This window comes from Stenella coeruleoalba, assembly GCF_951394435.1.
Source record: "Stenella coeruleoalba genome assembly, chromosome: 14".
NCBI classification, from domain to species: Eukaryota; Metazoa; Chordata; class Mammalia; order Artiodactyla; family Delphinidae; genus Stenella; species Stenella coeruleoalba.
The window spans coordinates 51,254,561-51,279,321 of record NC_137160.1 but is presented as its reverse complement, the minus strand read 5'-3'; the positions used below and the strand labels follow the sequence as shown (position 1 = coordinate 51,279,321).

Genomic DNA, 24,761 nt, shown 5'->3' with positions numbered 1-24,761 from the left:
GGTGATACTGAATTACACCCCTGGAGGGTGAGCTCATTCCTGGGTCTCTGAGAACAAGTTTCTGACTAGGTTTGGGGCAGAGGGAAAACTTCAGGCATCGGGTTCATGGAGAAGTCGACCGTCTCCTTGGGATGAGTTGAGGGCAGTGTTCCTCAGAGTTGGGTCCCTGGAAAGCTGGGACTGCAGGAGTTCATCCAGAATATCCCTGACAGCGAGATCTGTGCGGCTGAAACATCTCTCTGCACAGTCACTTTAATCGTAGCAATGGTCTCATGTTGAAAAACTCCAGCAGCTGTTTTGCTGTAGTTTTAGTTTTCCCCCTCCAGAAACGCTGTGGGCATTTCAGGCCCTTTGTCCTGCTAAAGGGATTATAAGCTGAGTAAAAAGAAGCTAGATCAGGAGGTAGAGCCGCAGGTCAGAGAGGACCCCAGGTCAGCCTCCTCGAAGGGCTCGACAGCCGAGTCAGTCTTGGATCTCCTCCCACATTCTTCCAGGGACTGTGCTCACCCTGGTCTCTGCCCTAAGGCGTACTCCCTGCGCATTCTTATAGGACTTGCTTTCAGCAGACTGAGGGGTCTAACACAGCTCTCCCCTGATCTTCTGCATCAAGGGCAATTCGCAACATTAGTGAAGTGAGTGTCTTCCGGGGTGACCGAAAAGGTACCCTTTCAAGAAACTCCCATCTTTCCCCCTTGGCCCCTACCCCCCAGCCCAGTAAGGCCCAGCACCACGCTTCCACTTTGCAAGCTCTCCAGTTTGGCCGGGGGTCCCTCACTGGGTCCCTCTGTGCAGAGCTCTGGGACCTCTTAGCCCACCTCCTCATCTCCTGTCAGGTCTCCCTTCACCCAGTCTCCACCCCACGGCCAGAGTGAGTTTCCCCGCAGCGAAAAGCTGCATGTCATTCCCCAGCTTAGAAAGTTCTAATAGTTTCCTATAGTTTTTGCAAAAAGCCCTCACAAGACATTCAGGGTCCTTAAGGATATGGCATTCCCTCCCTCTCTCTTTTCTTACCCTGTGCCACTCACAGGTTGAATTTCTCCAGGTTATTTCTGCTGCATGTCTCTGGCTGTCTTATGTGACTCTGCAGCCCTGCATGACTGTTCCACTGAGACCAGATCTGCCTTTTCTCCCAGTTTGAATAAATGAGGACAGGCATGGCTCTTATTTGTCTTTCTTTTAAAAAAATCATTATTACTACTATTACTATTATTATTATTATATTTGTTCTTTTATCCCAGCACCTTACAGAGGTAGCAAAATACAGGTGCTCAGTAATTGTTTTCTCAGTCATTTTAAATAGAAATCTTCCCAATATGCATTGGATATGCCTTCTTAAAGCATTCTTGACAACATGTAACTATTTTTGGTTGGCTCAGTGGTTTTCCTGAAAAGACTGTGCTGGGTATGGTGGAGAGGGCTCTGGGCCTGGAGTCCTCGTGCTCCAAACCTGCAAAAAGAAAGGATTTTCAGAGAGCATTCTTGTATTAACAGCTTTAAACAACGAGTTTGATCGAAGAATTCTACTTCTAGGGTCCTATCTTAAGTGCGGTTCTCGAGAGCAATGTATCGGAGCTCATCAATGGTCCAAAGAGCCAGGGAAATTGACAGCACAGAAAATGATGTAACTATTTGTAAGAAGGGTGTAGACTTGTATTGCTGACATGGCGGGATGTCCTTGGTATCGGATGAGAAAGTGAGTTGAAAAACTTGAACAGGATCATCCTCAAATACCTGCAGTTTTCATGCCTATAGGAAGAGGTCTGGAAGGATACACATCAAGTGGAAGACTAGGTTCATTCCTGGGAATGGGATACAGAAAATAGTGGGAGGAATTGTCATTTTTACATGCTATTTCTTGGAGTGGCTTGAGTGCTGAATTACCCCAGCCCAGTGGGGGCAGTGTAGGGTTAGAGTACATGACCTTAAAGCCCTGACGTTATTCGCACTGACACGATGGAGTTTTCTCTGCCTCCTGTCTACTTTGTCTGTCAGCTGTCACTGTCCTGCCTGTATCGTGTTTTAATAGGGAATTCTGGAAAATGGGGAGGGTTTTCCAAGAAGCAAGGTCAGAGCCCGCCAGTGGGCAAGGTGATGGCAGAAGGAGACCCTTGTGGTCAGGGACTTCCCTGACATGAGCCTGAGATAGCTGGTGCGGGTCTGAGGCTCGACAGCTCATGTTTGAAGTGTGGCGGACTGTTCAGCAGAAGCGCATTGTTCCTGGCCGTCGTGCTGTCGGGGAGAAAGTCTGGGTTTGGGCTCACGTGCGGGCTTGTGCTGAGGGAGGAACCATAGAAACACCAGTCACTGCCGTTCCCAAGCTCTTACTGTGTCAGCACTGGGCAAAGGGCTTTCTATACATGCGGCCACCTAAGCCCGCCATTAATTCTCTCCATGAAGCTAATAGATTAAAAAAAAAACTCTCTCTTTTCTTTCCTCATGACATGAAAGTTCGAGTTTACAGGGGACTTCCCTGGTGGTCCAGTGGTTAAGACTCCATGCTCCCAAGACTCCATGCTCGATCCCTGGTCGGGAAACGAACATCCTGCGTGCCACATGGCATAACCAAAAAGAAAAAAGAAAAAAAAGAAAAGAGAGTTAAAGCTCACAGATAGTAGGTGATAAAAGCAGGCCTGACTGTATCCAAATGTCCTGCACGTTACCGCGCCATGGCCTAATCTCACAAACCTCGGGGGGCAGACAGTGAGTGAACAGAGCCAATCACATGGGGATTCAGGGGTTTGGGGGAGACGTGTGTGTGAAGATGCTGCCCTAACACAGAGACAGTGCGGCATGGCCAGTGCGATAGGGCGGAAAGAGCGCAGGCCTCGCAGGCAGACAGGCCTGGGTCGAATCCTGTCTCTAACTTGATAACATGCGGGCAAGAGCCTCTCTGAGCCTCGATGTTGTCATCTATAAAGTGGAACAACAGCCCCTATCTCACAGGCTGGTCTACTTACAGCACTCGGCCCTACCTGGCTTGCAGGAAGAGAGCGATTGGCGATGTGGATTTGGACCCCGCTTCGTGATCTAATAATAATAATGCGCTACAGAGCAGCAGAGCTACTCAGGCCCTTTCACATACATTATCCCATCTGACCCTCTCAAGGAGTCATTAAGCTATCTCTCTCATCGCTCTGCTTCGGGCAAGAGTTTTTTACATTCAAGTCTTTGTGTCCTCACCTCCATTTACACCTCAAACCTCTGGAATCTGGTTTGAACCCACCGTTCACTTGGAACTGCTCCAGTCAGGGTCACCTGAGACCTGCTTGGGGCAACATCGAGCAGATGCCTTTCTGTTGCTGTCTTACCTGACTCCACAGTGACGCTCTACCCTTATGGGTTGGCGCTCTCGCCTGGTTTTCTTCCTGCCTCTCTGGCCGCTGCCTCACTGCCCCCTTCACAGGCGTCTCTTCCCCACGGTTCTTTCCATGTGGTTGTTTCTCGGGGTCTGTCCCTACCCAGGGTAGGTCAGACCCTACCCTGATCACTCCAAGTTCCTTACTAGCTCCAGAACCCGCTGGTTTCTCTTCACCCAGCAGCTGGAGCCCCTTCCAGATCTGACTGGGTCATTCTCTCCTCCATCAAACCCGCCTTGGCTCTTAGGATACAGACCACAGTCTTCCACTCAACACGGCTACCAGGCTCTTGACTACCTTGCAGGTCTCATCTTGCCCCAAACCAGCTTCTAGTCTTAGTTAATGGTCACTCCCTCAGGAAGCCTTTTCTGATACCCCAGGCTGGGTCCTCCTGGTTGTATGTTTTTCTCCACACACCATACCTCTCCTTCCCAGCATTTATCATAATTGTAGTTAATTACTTGTGTAATCATTTATTTAACATTTTTAAATAATTCCCTCTAAAATGTAGGCTCACTGAAAGTAGTCCCCATGGGTCTTATCCACCTTCCATCCCGCTGAACCGTCACTCGACCCCTGCGGGTCACATGAATGGCTCTGCGCCTCATTCTCTTCCCCAACTGTCTGCTTCGTCCCTCCCTCTGGTCCCCATCCCTCCTCCAAACTGCAGAGTTATCTTTCCAAACACAAACATGGATCGTATCATTTCCCTACTTAAAAACCTCCTCTGGCCTCCCACTGCCCCAGATAAAGTTGAGTCCATTGCGCTTCTCTCTCCAGTCTCATCTTTAAAAAATAAGCTCATCCTTGGAATTCTAAGTTCTGTTGACTTTAACTGAACTCCTAGTTCCTGTAATTGGTCATGCGCTCTGTCCTCTGTCAGGTTTCCTATGCCTTAGCTCTTGCTGTCTCCTCTGCCGAGAATGAAGACACACCCACACAGCCATTGCTCTGGCTTCTAAAAAATCCTTCCAGCCAGCACTCATAGATAGTAAGGAGAGGAGTCTCCCTGGCCTAGCTAGGGTGTGTCTCCCTCCCGAGTGCCCCAGTGGAATCCTGTGCTCCCCCAACCATAGGAGCAGCTCAGTGTCTGGGACGCATCTGTCTCCTCTGCTGGATGGCAAGCTCCCTGGGGGCAGGGCCAAGACTTGCTCAGTACTACGTTCTCAAGCCCCTAAAACACAGAGCCTGGCACACAGAGCAGATGCTCAGTAAAGTCTGCTGAATGAAGACTTCCCTGATTTATACAGTCTGTGGCTCACAAGTTAGGCCTGATAGCATTAGAATCGTTCGGGTCCTGTCCCCCCAATATCTGATAAACACGTTGTTTTCTCTAGAATATGGAGGAACAGCCACTTGAAAGAGAGGACACCTGCTCTGTTATGCATTATTTGGTGGTGTTGGGGGTTGGAAGTGGTAAGAGAGGAAAGAGGATGCTCGACTCTCTAGCTCTCCTTTAAATGCATGCTATTCCTCCGTTTGCTAACATAAAATGACGTATCTTTCCACGTTCTCTCTCTGTTCTCCTTACTATCTATGAGCGCCGGTTGGAAGGATTTGTTAGGAAAAGTGGTGAGACCTGCCACTCAGTTACCAGCTTAGGACTCTCTCTAGGTTTGAGATGTGTAAAACAGCTGCTTCTGTTTTCTGTCCTACACGACAGGGAAAGGATGTGTCCAAGGAGAAGAATGCTTTCAATACTTGGGAACTGGATCACCGCGTCTTGGTCAGTGTGTCCCTGATTCTGCAGGTTCTCCTCCGGCCCACCCCGCTCACCTCCTAAGCTCAACTTCAAACAGTGCAGCTCACGCCTCCCCCCAAAGTTGCGTGCAGCCCCTGCTCTGCAGAAGTAGTTCTCAGCCCAGGCTGTGCCTCAGAAAAACCAGGCGTTTAAGAAATACAGATGCCCGGGGCATTCCCTACATCATTTGAATGAGAATTTCTGGGCTGGGCTTGGGTGTAAATTTTTTTTAATATTCACTTATTTATTTTGGCTGCACCGGGTCTTAGTTGCGGTATGTGGGATCTTCGTGACGGCAGGATTAGCTGTGGCATGATTAGTTGCGGCATTGCGTGCAGTATCTTTTAGTTGTGGCATGCGGGATTTAGCTCCCCGACCAGGGATCGAACCCGGGCCCTCTGCATTGGGAGCACAGGGTCTTACCCACTGGACCACAGGAGAAGTCCCCGGGTGTGAGTAATTTTAAGAGCTTCTCAGCTGCTTCTAATGTGCAGCCAGTGCTGAGAACTACCACCAAGGCCTTTGCTGCTCCTCCCGACAGAAGATCCTCTCTGCCGGACCCAGGCTCCTGCCTAAAAGAGGCCACTTACTTCGTAACTTCTTTCCCGAGGCACCCAAATCCAAATGGTCCTTTTGTGTGATCATGGGTGATGCTCCGTTTGGACCACTCTTACGATAGCTCATTAGGGTTATTTGGGATGGATGTCTCCTCCAGAATACCAGCTTCTGGACTACCTTTGGTAGCATAGATCAGAATGCTCAGAATATTGTAGAGTTTTAATAACTTGATTAGGGCTTCCCTGGTGGCGCAGTGGTTGAGAGTCCGCCTGCCGATGCAGGGGACACGGGTTCGTGCCCCGGTCCGGGAAGATCCCACATGCCGCGGAGCGACTGGGCCCGTGAGCCATGGCCGCTGAGCCTGCGCGTCCAGAGCCCGTGCTCTGCAGCGGGAGAGGCCACAACAGTGAGAGGCCCACGTACCGAAAAAAAAAAAAAAAACTTGATTAGATTGAATGCATTGGAAACTTCAGCTGCTTCTGGCGGGTTGTCAGAGAGTTAGATTCCTTTCTTCATCCATCCTGGGCCGAGAGGCTGCACCATTTTCTCTCTTGCCCTGATAGTTTACGCGTCATGACGTGGGCCACACTGACTGCAGGAAGTCCAGATGGGCACAAACATTAATTTGAGGATTGGTCTGAGGGCCTTCGAATGCACTTGGAATGGTTCAGGCCAACAAATATGAAGATATTAAAGCAGTGAACTGAACACTGGCTTGCAGATAGATTGATCAATTGATGAACCTCATAGACTTTATCCTAAGAAAAGAAGTCCCCCTAGCCTCAATTACTTTGGCACCTGAAGTTTCCTTTCTCAAACTCAGAGCTGCCTGTCATGCTCCTAACCAGCTTCCACTTTAAATACTCTATCTCAACAGACCTCTAGCCACTCTGTTAGGACCGTGCACATTCTTCCCTGACCTGGGATGGACTTCGAGCCGTCACTGAGAAAATCCTACCTACCATTCAAGGTCAAATTCAAATGTCAGCTCCCGGATGTCCCCCACCAGAAATAATCTCCTTCTCATCTGTGCTTCTAAAGTACTTTCTTACCATCTAATCACTCGTCCGTTCTGTAAATATTTATTAAGCACAAAATATGTGTCAGCTTCACTTATCTGTGGTCTCATTCTATATTATAATTATTTTTGCTTTATCCTCTTGAGGGCAGTGGCTGAATCTTGTCCCTTTCCCTCTCTCTCCTCTGCCCTCCACTCTAAGAACAGGGCTTTTCATAAGGTCACGTGCAATAAGAATGCAGTTGACTGAGTTGGGTCTTGTTAACATTATTCTTAGTGATGTGAACTGGCCATGGGTTTTCTTCTGGATAAAGGTATCTGTTTTGACCAATCAAGGCTCTGGAAGTCACGACATCTATGGAAGGTTGGGGAGCGACTTTAGAATGAAAGGAAGCCCCTGGTTAGGGCTCGTCACATGGCGCCCCTCCAAATTCTTCCAACTGCTTTTGTAATGGGTGGAAAATGACTACTCCAGAGTCTCTTCCTCGGCAGCTAGGACCTGAGTAGTTTGGCAAGTGAGCTGTGATGACTTCGCCGCCATCCAGCTTCCACCGTTTCCACTCACTTCCTGTGATCTGCACCCGGCTGTTTCCTGCCACGTGGACGCTCTGCATGGACACTCGTCTGCAGACGTTCTGATCTAAGCGGCTGCTGGGGTTCTCCCTCTCCAAGCAAGTGTACAGTGGAGCGTAAGTGCAGACCTTCACGAACCGAAATTCACCCGAGCGCTCTGACCCAACATCTCCCTTGGATTTCCTCTGCTAGTCTTTCACTTCACCTTTTGCTGGCCATCAAAGGCTTCTCTGGCAAGGTGTTTGCCTTCCTGGTGACCAGGTGAGATCTGCTATTGGGTTTCTTGATAACTAGACTGGGATTTTTCTAATTCTTATGAAGGACTCCCAAACCCATTTTCCTAAAAGAGTAGAAGTAAACCCCACGCTACTGACTGCAGATTTAGAACGTAACAAACCCAAGCCCTGCATCCCTTACAAGGTCTGTCCCAAGTTTACAAGGTCAGGTTCTGCCTTTCTCCTTCCCAGCCTGGAGAGTGCTTTCAGCTCTCAGGGACTTCTCAAGGACAAGAGAAGGAACGAGACAGACACATAGCAAAACTATGACAAAAGCTGGGAGAAATGAAGGTTGCTGTATGGAAGAGTGGCCTTCATGTGACTTTGTGCAAAACGTAATTTCTGTGGGAAACAGTTTTTACAAAGTCAAGATGAATTGGTGTGTTAGTACAAAGATTTTTTTCTTCCTTCTACAAATAATCAAGGAAAATGGATTTTTAAAATGTAAACATTCTCTTGTAGTATTTACAGCTTCTCTAATGTTGGGGGACAAAGGTCTCAGAGTTTAAAGTAAAAAGCAGGCACAAGGAGATAAGAGTTCTTTTACAGTTTGATTGTAATCTAAATATAACAGGAAAATCACTCTCTACATAAAGCACCGTGATGGATAAATATCTGGGTGAGATTATTGCGTCTTTTTCTCTTTTTCCTTCCTTTTTTCTTTCCTGTAAGTTTTCTTTGTCTTTGAGAAAGGCCTTTCGTGATGAAGACAAATAGCCGTTGAATGAAAAGCCAGTGTTGGGCTTTGCTGATAGAGGGTTTGGGGAAACGCTTCGTTTGGGCAGAGAAGGTAATAGATTAAATGTGAGACCTCAGAGATCACGCAGTTGAATCCTTCATCTTACACATAAGGTACTGAGTGCAAAACCCCATCTCATGACAATTCAGAACTCACCTGCGTCAGGAGACATAAGGAATACACTTATTTTTCCAGCAACCTGGTGCTCTAATGAAAATCCCCTTAGGAAAGAAATCCTTCAGTTACCTCATAAGGACCTCTGCTGTCTGCGTTGTCTTTGGTAGCAAAGTCACTTGCGGATGGAAAGCTCGTTGTTGGGGGGAGGTGTTATTTCCCTCAGGCGTCTAGTTTAACATCTAGTGAATTGGGGCTGTGCCGAGTCTCACTCTGGTTGATCCTTCAGAGGTGTCGTATTTTTAGGTTTTGTCGCTGCTCCCTCATCACCCAAAGTCTCGCCCCATAGGAAAGCGTTTGGTGAGCCTCGTGGGGGCAGTGCTGAGGCTGCTGTTTCCCCGGGGGCTCAGGGCAGGAGGCTGTGGGCTCACACGCTCAGCGTGACATGCAGACTTCTGCTCCACTTGGCTCTGGGGCTGCTGACGGCACTTGGCTCTGTCCACTGGCCCCAGCTCCCAACCTCAGCCTCTGTTAACCCTGTCTGTCGGGGATCAGCATTGCGGGGCGGGGAGGATCTTTTGTGAGAAGGGTGAGCCCCCTTCAGCCCAGGAGCACAGTGGTGAGTTTGGCCATGTTTTCCCTCCAGGGAGCGGGGCCCAGCCATCCTCCTGACTCCTTGCCTGGACTTCCTATAGCAATTCTTCCATAGCTGCTTCCCAATCTGCCTGTCCCCATGGAGCCTGGGATGACAGTCACCATGTCTCATTTATCTCGGCATCCCCATGTTTAACCTGGGGTGAGGATTTAAGAGATATCTGTTGCAAGAAGAGATGCTAACTGGCCATTTGAGTCTGTGAAAAATAAAACCAAGCCAAACTATAGCTTTCATTTCGATCACTTATTAGTAAGCAGTATTGAGCCCATCCTCCTGGCGTGCCAAATAGCGCTGGAAATGCAGTTTCCAGTTAACTAATATGACAAACAGAATGGAGTCACTCAATCCAGATGCTTTCACCAGTGGCCTCGCGGTGGGGACTAGACACTCCTCTTTGCCAGAAAGGCATTGGGAGAAAGTCAATGACCTCAGAGTCATCTTGGATATCGTTGTTGCCGTTGGTAATGTCCAGCTGGCGTTAGGTGATGTGTAGGTGAAAAGCAATGGCTGGTCTAGTCATTCTTGGTTTAACCACCCGTTTGTGTGTACACTCTGTGTATCTCAAAGAATTTCTCCCTGCAGGGGAGAGAAAGACTCCAAGTTTCCAATCAAATCGCCCGGTGTCTCAGATGCTCTTTTCCAAAGTCTTTTCTTGGTTATGAAGACACTGACTTGTCTCCTGTGTCCTTCTCTATTATAAATCTTCAAGCAATTGTCTGGACGAAAGTGTACGTTCTCCTGGAGAAACTCTCTTTACAAGAGATATTGTGTGACACCAGCAACCTAACCCACAAAATGTGTTCGGAGCCCCAAATGTATAACATTTTACTTAAGAAAATAAGCATCGGATGTAAAATATGTTTTAGAAAATGCACCCCCCTGCCCCTGCCAAATGTTACTGGGTGGAGAGCAAATTCCACCCTTGCCCTCAGGCTTTCAGGCAGGGAGACTCGGGCTGGTGGGGGGGAGGTTTATTTGCTCAGCATCCAACGCCAGACCATGCTTGTGACGGTCCAAAACGCGCCGTGAATAGCAAGTGTATCACAAGGGTTCTCAAATATGAAAGTGGAGTTGGAACAAAGAGCAGGCACCAGACAGACTTCCTCTGTTAAAGATTATCCAACGTGTCCCCTGGGTGCCAACATTCCCATAAATCCCAGCAGCTCTATCTCACCTAGGGTAACTTAACGGCTTTGAAACCCTGCCCGGGACCTAGTAGCATTCCATCCAACGACCTCATCACAGGGGAATGAACTTTATCTCTGAGACTGTAAGTGTGTTTGCTTGAAAGATGATTTACCATGCTCAACAATTACCAAATTTCCTAAATTGAACCTGATCTCTTGCTATAACTATATATCTCACAGTTTCATCTAGAGGAATAGATCAGCTCTGGGAGTGTAAATCCCTCTGGGTTGGCTTTTAAATGAGTCTGCAGGCTGATTCCCAGTTCAGGAGAAGCAAAGAGGGGAAGGTTTTTCATTTGGGAAAGGTGGAAACCAGAACTGGTGCCCGGTCAGAAAGGCAGGTTGGAAGAACCTCCCTCCCAACTACTGTCCCGTCTTCCTCCTTCCAGATCCCAATGCCTCGTCTCTTTTGCTTTTGGAAAGTGAGGATGTCGAGGTCCGTGATTTATGACAGAGAACACTAGTTTCTCTTTTTCCGTTGCCTAGGCCAGTTGGAGAAGCCAGTCACTGGCAGAGACTCCTCTGAACCCTTGGGAGGGCCAGACCCCTCACCAGTCACCCTCTTGATTGTTCTGTCCCTTTACTGACAACTCCAATGGCTGCAACCGCATAGCCTGGTTCTGGGGAGAGAATAGCCCATATGCCTTGCTCAACTGTGTTCCCTTTGCTGCACTTGCTGTAAGGCACTTACAATCCTGTGAAAGGATAGGGGCTAATCCGTGAAAATCATTAGAGAACAAATATAAGACAGTAGAATTCGAAATGAGAGTGGGTAGTCCATGGGTGTGGAAATGGCCTGAAAGGCTTTGCGGCGGGAGTTGATCCCTGAGCTGGGCCTTGGAGAGTAAGTAAGGTTTAGGCTGACGAGGAGTGGGCGTTCTAGAAGAGGGAAACGGCACGCCGTCAGTAAGTGGCAGGTACACGCTCATTTTATAGACGTAGGTCTTCTGTAGAAACATGACAGAGCTGGGTGTTTTCAAAAGTAAAACCGGGGCTTCCCTGGTGGCGCAGTGGTTGAGAGTCCGCCTGCCGATGCAGGGGACACGGGTTCGTGCCCCGGTCCGGGAAGATCCCACATGCCGCGGAGCGGCTGGGCCCGTGAGCCATGGCCGCTGAGCCTGCGCGTCTGGAGCCTGTGCTCCGCAACGGGAGAGGCCACAACAGTGAGAGGCCCGCGTACCGAGAAAAAAAAAAAAGTAAAATCGATATGCTGTGCTTCTGGAATTGGGCAGTGGGTCTCGGGTGAGAGCTGGATTAGAGAACTATGGAGTTGCTTCCCAGCTCTAAAACATGGTCGCTTCCAGATGCATAGATACGAGTGGGCCCTGGATGTCCGACGGGCATTGTGCCGACCTGAGGTCACGTCTCTTTCTTTAGCTGAGGCCACTTATTACAGGTGGCAGCAAGGACTGCGGGGTCAGACACAGCCAGGAAGCGATTCTGAGTCTATGCTTAAGAGCTTGGATTCATGACTTACGCTCTTTATAGAAGGGGAATAATGATGTCCTCTTTCCAGAGTTAATCTGCAGGAAAATATGAGGTAATGTACAAAGGGCCAGGGGCTCCGTAAATGCTCGTTTCCTTTTCTCCTTCCGGTTTCGCTCCTCTGGTGGGCTCTCTCTCCTCCCGTCTTTTATTTTGCCTGGCTGGAACTTCCTTTCTCACCTCCCCCCACCCACCCCAAATTATCCCTGGGCTCCGTTTGAAGGACCCAAGTGTGTGTACGGAAAGATTAAGCTGTCCTTCTCATAAAGGAGAAACACATTCAAAATGGGGCACATCAAAAGTGAATGTAGGTGACAAATGTTTATATTTGGAAAGTGCTTCTGCTTTGATCCTCGTTTCTATTTTTTGAGAGCTTGACAAATGTGCCCTCTGGGCCTTGGCTTCAAACATCTTCAGTCAGCAGAGCACTTTGGAGGAGGTGAACTCATTTGATCCTCCACTCTCTGTTCCTCCCAGGCCAGGGGATCCGCCGCCACAGAGGAGGCCTCCTCCTGTCTCCCCGGAGCACCGGCCAGAGCCAGTGTGGCCGAGGGGCCGCCTGCTTCCCTCAGGTCTGGCTCTTAGGCCGGCAAAGGCCAGAGGCCTTGGGGGCCCAGCTCCCTTCTCCGGAAGCTCTGGAGGGTTCCTGCCATGGGGAAGGGTTCCCTGACCCTCGGCCTTCCTTCCTCTTCCACGAGGTCACCCCGAACCCTTGCCGAACACCCTCTGACCCATCACTTGGGAAGGTGATTCCCCAAGGGGGGAATTCCTCAGGGGTGGCTGCCCGAGGAACTGAATTTGGGGAAAAGTCTCCCTAGAACCAGCCACAGGACTGACTGTGCCAGGGTTTCCTAGACATCTTGGATGAAGTCTTGATGGAACGTAAGGAACATGTTTAGCTGCCGCGTCTCGCCCAGTTCTTGCAGGCAGGTTATGAAACCACTCCATGTGTAAGGTGACGCAGCACAACGGAGGTGCTCGCTGCTGTGCTGGTTTTCAGTGCCCCAGTCCTGCGGAAGCTGTGGCCGGCCGCGAGGAGGATTTTCACGGGAAGGCTTCCTTGCCCAAAACGTGGTTTCTTTCAGTCCAAACCCATTTCTTCCCACTTTTGGATCTTTGAACTGCAAATGGGACAGAAGGCCACGGAGATGGTATCTGCTGGTCCTGCCAGGGTGAGCGTCCAAACAGTGAGGAGCGGACCCACCCTGAGCATTTCCAACAGAGGGACTTCAGTGCCAGGAATCGGTTAAAGTCGGTGAAGGAACGGCTGAGAAGCCCAACAGGGGACAGTGAGGCAGCCACGGGGTTAGCTAGAGCAGGAAGCCCAGAGGGACAAAAGAAGGAGGTGGCATTACTTGAGTGTAGGACTGGGTCATCTGGCAGAAGCTAGGATCGCAGTGAGTCCATCTTGCCGGAGCTGGAGCTGGAGGAGATGCCTCCTTTACTGGCCAAGAGGGAGGTGGGGAGAGATGCTCATCTTCTTCCCCATCTCCCACTGGAAGCTCTCATCAGCCATTGCTGAACCCAGACAGAAGCCGGTTAGCACTGATCCTGGGAACCACAGCCTGCAAGCCTCAGACACTCTCCCCGTCCTGAAGACTCATAGCAGAGCAGGGGAGAGTGAGAAGGTGCTCCAGCTCCCAGGGTGCAGAAGCCTGCTTTGGGACTTCCTCCTTGGAAAACCAGAAAGTCACAGGACAAGGGGAGAAGGCCAGGTTCTTGGAAAGAGAGTGGTACGAGATTCTGCCAAGCCTGTGCTCAGTGCAGACAGAACAACGCTCCCGTGGAGGTGCTCGCAAGGCACCAATATTCTCTCAGAAACACGCATCCCTAAATAACTTCTCTAGCTCCCTCACCGACGACTGTGACCCACAACTCTGTTCTCAGAGCGGTTGGCTTTGGCAGGTGACATTTCCAAGAATGCTCTGGCTAGGATTAGCAGGTTATGAATTCCCCCAGGGGGTCACTGAGAAATGTGACTCTTGCATACCTTGATAACTAAGAGGCACGATTGTTTGGCTTCTTATGGTAAATACTGGGTTGTGGTGACATTTGTGGTATAAGGACACCACGGATTCTGGGAATCTGCAGTCTAGTCCACCTCTTTTATTTGATCGCTCTTATGCAGCTCTACAGAAACTGCCTGCTTTCTTATCTACATGCATCCTGTGTGTGATGTGCGAGAATATATTTATTGAGAGGTTGTGGCGGGCTTGGGTTGCTAGGCAACTCTCTGGAAAGGCAGAGTTTACACTTCTGGGTCACCTTGGGAAAGACATGCTGCTGTTCTGGACCTCGGTTCTCTCTCTTTGGCAAATGGGAGTTATAGACGCTTCCTAATAACCCTGCCACCCTCAGACATGCCCCTCAAATACACACTTTTTGATGACATTTAGCAGTAACACATTTCCCCCCCTTATTTGTAAATATATGTTCATCATAGAAGATTTGGAAAACAGAAATATTTTACATAGAAATTGCCTATGATTCCATAACCCCCAGATAACCATTGCTAATAGTTTTGTGAATTTACCTGCAGCTTTTCTCCCCCTAATTGAATATATATTTTATTTTATTTTATTTTTGGCGGTGCTGCGCAGCTTACGGGATCTTAGTTCCCTGACCAGGGATTGAACCCAGGTGCTGGCAGTGAAAGCACCGAGTCCTAACCACTGGACTGCCAGGGAATTCCCTTGAGTATATATTTTAAATTGAGGTCATACTGTATATAGAGTGATATACTTTTCCATCTAATATTTGGTGAGAAGGTGTATGAGTATTTTACTTTTATTATGGAACACGATTTTTTATTATTTATTTATTTATTTTTGGCTGCATTGTGTCTTCGTTGCTGAGTGCTGGCTTTCTCTAGTTGCAGTGAGCGGGGGCTACTCTTCGTTGCAGTGCACATGCTTCTCATTGTGGTGACTTCTGTTGTGGAGCACCAGCTCTAGGCGCGCGGGCTTCAGTAGTTGCGGCACATGGGCTCAGTAGTTGTGGCACACAGGCTTAGTTGCTCCACGGCATGCGGGATCTTCTCAGACCAAGGCTCAAACCCGAGTCCCCTGCATTGGCAGGCAGATTCTTAACCACTGGGCCACCAGGGAAGTCCCTAAGGAACATGATTTTTTAAAAAATCAATGAATAATATCCTTGTCAAATGGATGCACTGCGTTTCGTTTAGTTACTACATATTATTGGATGTTCATACTGTTTCCAGTTTTTTCTCTCATAATTATACTGTGATCAACATTCTTCCCATAAATTTAGAGCATAGCACAACTAAAAAGATAAATACAATTAAGAGGTGTTGAACTATGAAGAAGAAAATATTTGCAAAAGAATGACAAAGGGTCAATGTTCTCAATATATGAAGAACTCTTTTAAATAATTATGAAAATCACCATTGCCTTTATGGTAAAATAGACATGGAAATGATGTAGATGGATTATCCAGTACCTATAAATACATGAAAATATTTTCAAAATCACTGGTAATCAAGAGACACAAATTAAGACAACAATGTGATCCTGTTTTTGGTGCCTGTAAGGTTGGCAAAGAGAAAAGCAAAACAAAAACCAGAAAACGTAATACTGGTGACAGTAATAATGAGGTGAGAGAGATAGCAGGTTATAATATTCCTCGTGGAAAGTAAATCGATATGTCCTTTTTGTTTTCAAAGAGATTTTGTTTATTGATTTATTCGTCAACAATTATCAGGTCCCTACCATATCCAAACATGTTTTTCGGTGTTGGGAGTCATATAAAAATATATGGGACTGGGAATTTCCTGGTGGCCTATTGGGTAGGACTCTGTGCCTTCATTGCTGTGGCCCAGATTCAATCCCTGGTCAGGGAACTAAGATCCTGCAAGCAGTGCAGTGAGGCCAAAAAAAGAAAGAAAGAAGTGGGATATTCCCCCGATCCTTATGGAGGTTATGATCAAGCAAGAGGGATCACAGACGTCCAGATAAACATAATACAAGGTAAAATGGACAGACAGGAAGAGGATTGGATTTGGAATCAGAAGACTTGGTTTCTAACCTTGGCTTTGGCCTCTTACTAGCTGTGTAACTTTGGAAAAGTCACTTTATCATCCTAGGCTTTAATTTCTTTTTTGTGGGGAGGGGGTGGTTAATTTCCTTACCTGCAAAATAGGTTGTAGGAGAATTAAGTGAAACTAGGGATCTCAAAATATTTTGTAGATTGCTCATGCTTTCGCATGTAAACCTGGTATCTCTGCGATTTCAAAGGAAGAAGTCATCATTTCCTGTTGGGAAGACTCAGAGGACTAGTGGAAGAGCTGAAATTATCCTAAGTGTTGAATGGGGGTGGATTTTGACACTGTGAGATTGTAGAGAAAAGATGGGCCAAGTGGCAGGAACTGAATAAACAGAGTTGGGAAGATGCCAGAGGGTAAGAGGATTTGAGGACCTTGTGAGTATCTGGGTGAGGTATAAGAGACCTGTGGGAAGTTAAGATAAGCCCCAAGGAAGCTGGATTGGGAGCTAATTGTAAGAGAGCCTTGATGTCAAGTAAGTGAGTCTGGACTTCGTTCTGCCGATAATCAGAACTACAGAGACTCTTAAGCAGAGGAGTTACTGAGAGTTAAGGTTGAGGTCCAGGGTAGGGACAAAATGGTAGGTGAACCCAGCACAAAGATCCTGGTTTCTAATACCATTGTCCAGTAAAAGGAACAAGAGCTCCTTGGAAAAAAGGCTGATCTAAGGCTGGAGCAGGGAAAAACAAGATAAGGCTGAAGCACCTTGCAGTACTGGAAAGTAAGGAAGTAAAACGAAATGAAACGAAACAAAACAAAACAAAACGATGGGGCACGTCAAAGGGACACAAGACCCAACCTGAGAGCTCCCAATGGCTAAAGCTGGAATAATTTGTGCAATAAAATAAACAATGTAGTATTGGATTATAACCCAAAGTATAAAATAAATATGCATGAGTCCATACTGATATAAATAAATGAGGAGAGAAGAGGCAAATCTTTGTAGAATTCCAAATAATTTACATAGAAATTTCTGCCAGGGAGTGGAGCTAAGTTCCCCTCCCAGCCTCTCCCCACCTGGAGTGTGGGCTGTGCTGAGTGGCTTGCTTCTGATTTGCTTCTAAAAGGTAGAAGGGGGAGGGGGTGTAACTTCACGGTGGAGGAATCTGGTGAACACTACCTTGGCTGGGTGATCAAGGTCAATATCTTCAGCGATAAGTCGTGTTGATAGCTTGTACTTCTGATGTGATGTGGTGAGAAGGGTACTTCACTTCCATGGTGGTCTTACCCGTAACCCCATATAACCATAAGAAAATTATTAGACCCAAATTGAGGGACATTCAACAAAATACCTGAGCGGTACTCCTCAAAACTGTCAAGGTCATTAACAAACTAGAGAAGTCTGATAACCTGTCATAGACCAGAGGAAACAAAAGAGACATGACGACGAAATGCAATGTGGTATCCTGGACCAGTGACAGGATATCAGTGGAAAAGCTAATGAAATCAGAATAAAGCATGAAGGGACTTCCCTGGTGGTCCAGTGGTTAAGAATCCGCCTTCCAATGCAGGGGATGCGGGTTCGATACCGGGTCAGGGAACTAAGATCCCACATGCCACGGGGCAACTAAGCCTGTGCTCTCTAGCCCACACACCACAACTAGAGAGAAGACCTCGCCCCGCAATGAAGAACCCTCGTGATGCAACGAAAGATCCCACACGCCCCGATGGAGATCCTGCGTGCTGCAACTAAGACCCGATGCAGCCAAATAAATAAATAAATAAGAAAAAGAAAGCTGGGTACCAGCTCATAATTCAAAAAAAAAAAAAAAAAAAAAAAAAAAGAATGAAGCCTGAAGTTTAGTTGATAGCAATGTACCAAAGTTGGTTTCTTAGCCATGGGGATCTTGTTAAAAGGCAGGTTATGATTCAGGGGATCTGGGGTGGGGCTGGAGAGTCTACACTTCTGATAAGCTCCCAGGTGGAGCCATTGCTGCGGGACACAGATGCTGAGCTGCAAAGTGGCAGAGTTTGGAGTTGGCCCTTCATCTTCTAAAGCTCCATCCCCTTCCTGTGAACCACACCTGGAGTGCTCAATACTACCCATCCTCAGTTACTGTTACTTGAATTCCCAGCTGGTCAGTGGTTTTCAGTCAATCCCAGCTACACCTTAGAATCATCTGGGAAGCTTTCAAGAAAGCCTCGTCCCAGAATTATGAAATTAAAATTTCTAGGCTGCTGTCTGGACATTCTTTTAAAATTGAGATAAAATTCACAGAATATTCAGTTAACCACGTTAAAACACACAAGCCAGTAACTTCCAGTACATTCACAAGATAAGTGCAACCATCACCACTCTCTAGTTTCTGAACATTTTCATTACCCCCGAGGAAATTCCCTACCCATTAAGCATTCAGTGCCCATTCCCTCCTGCCCTCGGTCCCCAGCAACCATTAATCTGCTTTCTAAGGTTTGCCTATTCTGGACAATTCATATAAATAGAATCATACAAAATGTGGGGGGAAAGACTTGGTTTCTCAGTCATGGCAAAAGTACCATGGTTACAGAAGATGTTGACAGTAGGGGAACTGGGTGCAGAGTATACGGGAACTCTCTGTACTACCTCTGCAACTTTTTTGTAAGTCCAAAACCATTTATTTTTATCTTTCTAAAGTTCATTTAAAAAAAACAAACTCCTTTTATTTATTGATTTTTGGCTGTGCCACGTGGCATGTGACATCTTAGTTCCCCAACCAGGGATCAAACCCATGCCCCCTGCGGTGGAAGCATGGAGTCTTAACCACTGGACCGCCAGGGAAGTCCCTAAAACCATTTTAAAGTAAAAAGTTTATTTTACAAAATTTTTTTTAAAAGATAAGCGCATACTGCAAAATTCATTGTTGAAGGTGCTGAAAAATTCTATGGCAACTTTGATGGAAGGCACTCCCTGGGGACAGATACAAGGAATGAGCCAACTGGAAAGAATTCCTACTCTGGACACCCAATAATTTGACTCCCATCTCCCTTTATTTGATATTAAAGGCTGTGTTTTTCCCCCCATAGTTTAGCGATTTAACCTGGGGAAAAAAAATACAAGGACACCACAATGTCTTAACAAAATCCATTCAGAAATTGCAAGTAGTCTTTCCTTGTAACACTTCAAGACTCCTTTGATAATGGCTAAAGATATAACTAACCAAGTTTTCCTGGACCCTCATCTCTGTAACCATCTTTTCTTTTTCTTTTTGGAGCCGAAAGGATAAAATATGACAGGAAGAAACTCTAGGCTCAGTTTAGTGCCACAGTACATTGTATAACTTTCATTCCTTACCTCCGTGAAGCCTATGATTCTTCCATTGAAATGTCTGTTTACCACTAAATTAAGGGCAAATTAAAAAAAAATTAAGGCAAAATGGTTTTTCCCTTTACCCCACCACTCAACCATCACAACTTAAATTTCTTCATGTTTCCTGCCAACAGACCTCTGTGTCAGACCCACAAAGGGTCACAGGCAGCAAAGAATGTGTCCTCTGGGCTCACCACCTTTCTTCCAAGAAAAGACTCATTTCCCCCAAGTTTCAATTTACAGATACTTCCTGTTTACAAGCTGGCCAATGATGAAAGTTAACTTGGGACCTTTTTGTTTTTCCCCCAAAGACATTATTTGATAAGCACACTTTGATTTCGCCCTTCCATTTTCTCATTGTTAATGCCCTGTGCCTGAGAGACAGGACTGCTACCTAATTTGCAAGGCCCAGGGCCCAATGAAAATGCAGAGCCCCCTGTTCAAGAATTATGAAGAGTTTCAAGAGAGTGAGAGCAGAGCACTGATCCAAGCGTGGGGTCTTTTGAAGCCCTGAAGCCAGCCCTGTCTGGGGTAGTTAGGTTATGGGGCTTCTCATCGTGCCCATTGAACCCTATTTCAGAAGATAAGGGAGGGAGAATTTTAGACCCCATTGTCTCTCATGCATTCAGAGAGGCGCGTAGGGGCACAGAACCAGGGAGGTGGGCTGCATAGAACCAGGGGTCCTTCCTCCAGTAGCTCAGCCTTCTCCTTGTGATCAGAGAGGCTGTGGGTGTGGATGGGGGGAGGGTTCAGGGAGGGACACAGGATGGCCTGGAGTTAAGTTTCTTTAGGTAGGTGACAGCCCCTTCCTCACAACATCAGTGAGGGGGAAAGGCGGGGGGATGTGCAGGCCTGCTGGGACAATCTGGGCCTCCCAGGAAGTCAACCTCAGTTCCCCAGCTCAATGGATTTTGAGCAGCTACTGAATGCCTGGGACAGAGCTAGAAGTTAGACGTAAAAGGAAATGAAGGAAGGGAGGAAGGAAGTGAGGGAGGGAGGGAGGGAAGTAGGGAGGGAAGAAGGAAGGAAGGAAGGAAGGAAGGAAGGATCTACTCTCAAGGATCTGGAGGGGGGAGACATATGTAGATAGAAAATATCAGAATAAATGTCAGATGTTTTAAATTTACTTATTTATTTATTTTTGGCTGCGTTGGGTCTTCCTTGCTGCGTGCATGCTCTCTCTAGTTGCGGTGAGCGGGGGCCACTCTGTTGCGTTGTGAGGGCTTCTCATTGCGGCAGCTTCTCTTGTTGCAGAGCACGGGCTCTAGGCATGCGGGCTCAGTAGTTGTGGCTCGTGGGCTCTAGAGCGCAGTCTCAGTAGTTGTGGCACATGGGCTTAGTTGCTCCGCGGCATGTGGGAATTTCCCGAACCAGGGTTCGAACACGTGTTCCCTGCACTGGCAGGCGGATTTTTAACCACTGCGCCACCAGGGAAGCCCTGTTAGATGTTTTAAAAGCCCTCCTAACCTTGCCTTGGTCTTGGGGACCTGAGACCCCCTGATCTGACCAAAGAAACTGCCCCCTGGCTCTCCACATGCCTGTGTTCAACTTGGATGTGGCAGGTCAGAGGTGCTGCACATCCCCCAACATCAGCCAGGAGAAATACTCTTGTGGGGTGGACAGCAGGCTCCCCGACGCAAAACCCTAGTTTCCATGTTTTACACAAGTTCTGTCTAAATGTATCTTAAAGGCGCTAGGTACACATACGACTAAAAACCTAACATATGCCAGAGTTGGCAATGGATTAAATTTATTATTAAATTCACCAGTTGAGATGATTAAAGAGTTTATTGCTTTTTAAAAAAACTAGCAGGGCTTCCCTGGTGGTGCAGTGGTTGAGAATCTGCCTGCTAATGCAGGGGACACCGGTTTGAGCCCTGGTCTGGTAGGATCCCGCATGCCGTGGAGCAACTAGGTCTGTGAGCCACAACTACTGAGCCTGCGCGTCTGGAGCCTGTGCTCCGTAACAAGAGAGGCCGCGATCGTGAGAGGCCCGCGCACCGCGATAAAGAGTGGCCCTCGCTTGCCACAACTAGAGAAAGCCCTCGCACAGAAACGAAGACCCAACACAGCAAAAAGAAATAAATAAATTAATAAATTCCTACCCCCAACATCTTCAAAAAAAAAGCAAAGAATCCCATTGAATTATGAAAAAAGCATTTTCCATGAGTCTCTATCACAACTTTACAGTGTCTCCTCAAAATCAGGTTCTTCTCTGGAGCAAGTAGTTTGCCATTTCACATCACAGGATAGGTTGGAGCTATAAAAAGGAACTGACAGATGGTTCCACCTCAATTGTCATCAATTCAGTTGGCTTACCAAGGTGACTGGTCCCATAACAGATCAGAACAGTCACCTCTCAGGCTGTAGGGCCCAAGTTTTCCCAATCTAAAATTGACAATAAAAAGCACCCGCATAGAGACAAAGTCAGAGGGTTTAAAACCAGGACTGTTGCTCACAGGTCTTCATGACTGGGCTCACGCGAGATGGTCACCTCTCTCCTCCCCTGTAGCTGTTCTCCTGCACTTCTCTGACCTGAGTGAGTCTCATTTGATGGTACAGCAAGACTGTCTAAGGCTCCAGGATCCCTCACATGTCCTCATCCTTGTGCCAGGCAACGTGTCTCATACCCATGGTGGCCCACGTGAAACGCTGATTGAACGAGTGAATGAATGATTCCCATCTCTTTCTCGCAAGCAGCTTTGCCAGCACTCTTTTAATCTTGCAGTGGCCCTGAGTTGTGGGTAGGCAGGAAGAAAGCCTATTTTGCTTGAAGAAATGAAGACCCTGTGGCTAAATGAATTACCCAGAGTGACAGCAAATTGAGACAGTGCCGGGGCTGCTGACAGCTGCCTGCTTCTTCTCTGTGGCTCTGACCTACAGACTGGAGCCATTGCCTTGTGTGAAATAACCAAACTACAGTTAAAGTAACAAATGTGGGCTATAAACTCTCCTGATATGATTGGTTAATTATGGAACTTGCTAACTAAGAGTAACATCAGAAGTATTTGACAATTGACCGGTAACCTCCCCTGAGAACGCATTTTTGGAAACAAGATGTTAAACCCTCCATGAGAAGAGCTGACACCCGATCCATGCTTAGGTACTAAACTTCTCTTACTATCTGCTCCTCTCCTTTTCTTTTTTTTTTTTTTTGTAAACAACACATAGACACCAGGAACAGTATGTCTAGGATTAGTAACTCAATTTTCTGTGATTTAAGAAGTATTAAAAAAAAAAAACCCAGGAAGATAGTTTGAGGAAATAAAAGTGTTAACCCTCATGACGAAGGAGGTCATTGGTGGTTCCAGGTGTCTACAAAGGGGAACTAATACATCCTTGTTACAAAGAAATGCAGAAGGAGAACCACACTGTGGCCATACCCTGGAGGGCAGCAGAAATACCCAGGCTTAAAAAATAAAAGAGTAAACAAAAGCAACCAGTCACCGTGGAAAAGTGTAAAGTGTATGGGGTGGGGGTGGGGGTGGGGGAGAAAAGAATGAAAATATGATGCTTAAATTTTTTTTCTGAAATGAAGTTTGTAAGTAATACTACTTCATATATATGAAATGTAAGTGGCAATAGAAAAATACATATGAATGACCCAGGCTTTTGGGAAAGAGTCAGGGGACATCCACATCTCTGGTAGATAATGGATAACCCATTGCCTAGAGTGGTTCGGTTGTCCATTTGCCCAGCAGCAGTAGCAGACTGTTCTAGGCCACCCTGGGAGCCAACGGATGGTACCATGCCAAGGGGGAAGCAGCAGTTATGTGGCCCTGGGGACTTCATTGTTTACTGTTTTCTTATCAGGTGACAGTACAATTGCCACTCTACAACAGGATTTACTTCTCGGATCTAATAGCTATGCTTTTTTTTTTTTTTGAAAAATATTTAACATCTTGTTATGGGCAGGGCTGCAAAGTGAACTTTCAGTCAAGGATGGAAATACAGAAAGGCCTATACACTTGGCGGGGTTTTGGAAGGTAAACCTTTCCCTCTGCCCTTCCGTTGGCTCTTTTTTTTTTTGTCTCACTTAGCAGATCTGAGAAGAACCCAACCCCCTCGTCATAAAGAAGGGTCGCTTCCCGACGCTCTAGGCAGAACAGAGGCTTTCCAACGGGCTCGTTGCGGGGTTCCTTCGTGGTGGTTTATGGAGAGGAGGCCTGAATGGGAGCCAATGCGGGGAATGTTCAATGTAAAAGGTTTAGAGAAGAAAGTCAGAGCAGTTAGTGAAATGCTGACTCAGCTCAAGACTCAGAGCAAGGCCACTGAGTCGTCCTTCTGCCCTTGGAGCTGTGTCTGGGTAGATGTGAACGCTTTTCTCAGTGGGGTTGGGTTGGGGGGAATTAGAGCCCCCCACCCCGAGTTTGCTTAACGGGCATCACCATTCTCATGAGATGAAGTTCTGCCCCAAGCCTGTAGTTTTTTAAATTGAGACGTAATTGACATATAACATTGTATTCTATTTGGGTACATAATGATTTGATACACGTATACACTGCGAAATGATCACCACAATAAGTCCAGTTAACATCCATCACTGCACAGTTACAAGTTTTTCCCCTTGTGTTGAGAACTTTTAAGATCTACTCTCTTAGCAGCTTTCGAGTACCGTATTGTTAACTACAGTCACCGTACTGTACGTTACATCCCCAGGACTTATTCTTCTTATACTGGAAGTCCAAGCCCCTATTTTACAGCTGAGACCTCTTTCCATTCTAGTTCCATATCCCCTCTTAGTGCAACTAATGACTGACGTCATTGCCTCTGTGTGTGTGTGTGTGTGTGTGTGTGTGTGTGTGTGTGTTGGAATGTGAACGGGCGCCAGCCATCACTGTGATGGAAGATGGAAGCCTCTTCAGGTTTGAGTCATTCTTGGTTCAGGGGTCTTCATATAATGAGGTGACCATCACTCTGCTTTCTCAGCTGCTCACACAAGCTGGGGAGGCTTCAAAGGAAAGAATTCCTTTCCAATCAGAAGTCTGAGAGTTTTGGTAGGCATGTGCCTCTACAACGTTTCTTTGACTCACAGAGTTTTGAAAAAGTCCCTTTAGACGAAAACACCTGTATCATACTGGGCTGGTACACAGGTAGATGCCACTGATTTTCTCCTGGGCAACTTATGATGTAATCATATGTCCCAGAATTAAAATCTAAAAATGAAGGTTCATCATATTCTTCCTACCAAATGGAGAAAACAGGCTTCTTTTCATGAGTTAGTCTTTATTTTCTTGTATCTTTTTGTTCTTTCTGTTTTGGTCTGGAGGTCGGAAGTGCCTTGTGTGAAAAATGCTTCTGATGAAAGGTGTTCTTAATTTAAAAAGTGGAAGATAATGTTAGAAATTCCCCCACTTAAGTCCCTCTGAGCTCTCTAGGCTTCCTGAAAAACCAATCACCACAAGAAGAAAACACCTACAAACCCTTATTTCTTGACATTTAAATCTGCTGTCTCTCTGGGGTAATTCATGTCAGGTTTAACAGTCTGATTCAGAGACCTGGTCTTCCTGGAGATCTCGCAACTCACCAGAAACAGGGCTCTTGAAATAGCCACGCCAAAGTGCTGTCAGGACAAGTTGGGTTAGAGACAAGTTATCTTGAGCAGAAAGTCCTGATAAAAAATCCTAGAGATTTCAATCCTCTTTACCTAATTGCAGAATGGGTTGGGTGGGGAAGAGGTAAAGCGGTGGGGGGATTGAACAGCAATCTCATGA

General features: G+C 46.9%; 1 long non-coding RNA gene across 2 annotated transcripts in view; it reads right to left on the bottom strand.

The window, feature by feature from the left end:
- Nucleotides 1-789: 789 nt before the first annotated feature.
- LOC307196741 overlaps nt 790-24,761 on the bottom strand; it is a 73,112-nt gene continuing 49,140 nt past the window's right edge. The window contains exon 3 of one of the 2 annotated variants that reach the window (XR_013831206.1): nt 790-1,447. This is a non-coding gene — a long non-coding RNA (uncharacterized lncRNA). Of the gene's footprint in view, nt 1,448-14,271; nt 14,814-24,761 lie in introns of those variants that run through there. The other variant, XR_013831207.1, reaches the window with a different exon arrangement.